The sequence below is a fragment of the Mesoplodon densirostris genome, chromosome 8 (assembly GCF_025265405.1).
Source record: "Mesoplodon densirostris isolate mMesDen1 chromosome 8, mMesDen1 primary haplotype, whole genome shotgun sequence".
Classification (NCBI taxonomy): Eukaryota; Metazoa; Chordata; class Mammalia; order Artiodactyla; family Ziphiidae; genus Mesoplodon; species Mesoplodon densirostris.
The window spans coordinates 76966845-76968403 of NC_082668.1; the positions used below are offsets into that span (position 1 = coordinate 76966845).

The 1559-nt window shown below is 36.1% G+C and overlaps 1 pseudogene; it reads left to right on the forward strand.

The window, feature by feature from the left end:
• Positions 1–484: 484 nt before the first annotated feature.
• On the forward strand, positions 485–694 carry LOC132495519 (U2 spliceosomal RNA; annotated as a pseudogene).
• The last annotated feature ends 865 nt before the right edge of the window (positions 695–1559 follow it).

Here is a 1559-nt window from a genome sequence, read left to right on the forward strand (position 1 = left end):
AAGTTGCTGAGCATTATATATGGTATAATTCAGTTTATATAAGTATATTAAACGTTTTTGGCTCTTTAGATATTAAAAAGTACAATTTAATATATAAATTATATATATATATATATATATATATATTTTTTTTAAACCACAATTTAATATATCAATGTCCAGACAAAGGCCTATAAGAAAACTCACCAAAGTTTTGACAAAAATACCTCTGAGGAAGTGAAGAGGAGTTAACTGTGAACATTTTTAATTTGATTTAATAACAGCACAAAAATTGTTTTGTCACTGCCAGGCAACTATGCTCATGAACATTCTCATTTGAGTACTGTCAATGATCCATAATTGATTCCTGCTAAGCACGTTCCCTGTTGTGGCACCACGCAAGGGGATTCTGCTCTTGTAAACCTGACATTTTCAAATTCTTTTTTGTTTCCAAAATAAACCCAAAGGGCACACATATTTTTGTTGCCTTTCTAAAATGACTGCCATCGCTTCTTGGCCTTTAGGCTAAGATCAAGTGTAGTATCTGTTCTTACCAGTTTAAAATGACTGCCAAATTTTTGTCTGTTCCATGTTTAGTGATGCATACACAACATTTTTAAGTTTTTTGTTTTTAAGGCAAAAACATCAATAAATGTCTTCTGGACCATTTTGAATGTGAAATTCTTCCCCTTAAAATAGCAACAATCAAAAACCTCCAATTGCACAAAAGTAAAGCTTGTGGATTTACAATCTCGAATTGTAAAATTAGCATAGATACTGCAAACATGATCATGTATTAAAATCCAAAGATTTTGCTAAAAGCAGTGAACGTCAACTTAGTATTGGCCTGGCTATATATCACTTCTAAGTTCAATGTATCTTTCTACCTGGAGTTGGTTCATGTGCCAACTCCGATGACAGAAAAAGGGAAGGAACTCATTATTACTGGCCTGCAAATTCTGTGACAGATTTTAAGTCTCTTGAGTATTTAAATACAATCTTTCAAAAGAAAGAAAGAAAAGGAAGTGAGGGAGGGAGGAAGGAAGGAAGGAAGGAGGGAAGGAAGGAAAGAAGGAGGGACGGAAGGAAACAAAACCTGAAAAACAATTCACTGGAGCTGAGTAGCAGCTGGCTTCCTGGCCATAACCTCCTGACTGCCCACCTTTCCCTGTTGTCCTGACACTGAGGCTGAGTGTCTGTTACAAAATGATTTGTCTTTACCTGGCCCACACCACTCATTTATGCATTCTCTCCAGTCTCTGTAGTCATAGAGGCAGAAAAGTTTGTTCATTCAATACAATTAAAATACAGGATATGTAGGAGAGACAGGGAAAGATAAGGTCAGAGGGTTAGACTAAGAGCAAGGAATTCTGGTCTGGGAACATGGCTGAGGTATACAGCAGTGATATTTGAAGTTGTAACAGAAGATGAGAACCCCAAGGAAAAGAGTATAGAGAAGAGAGAACCTAAGGAATGGCTCCGTTTAAGTGGCTGAAAGAGGAATCAGAAAAGGAATAATCAAGAAGGCAGGATCAGAGTATTTCATAAAGGAAAGAGTGTGATCACAGATATCAAATGTT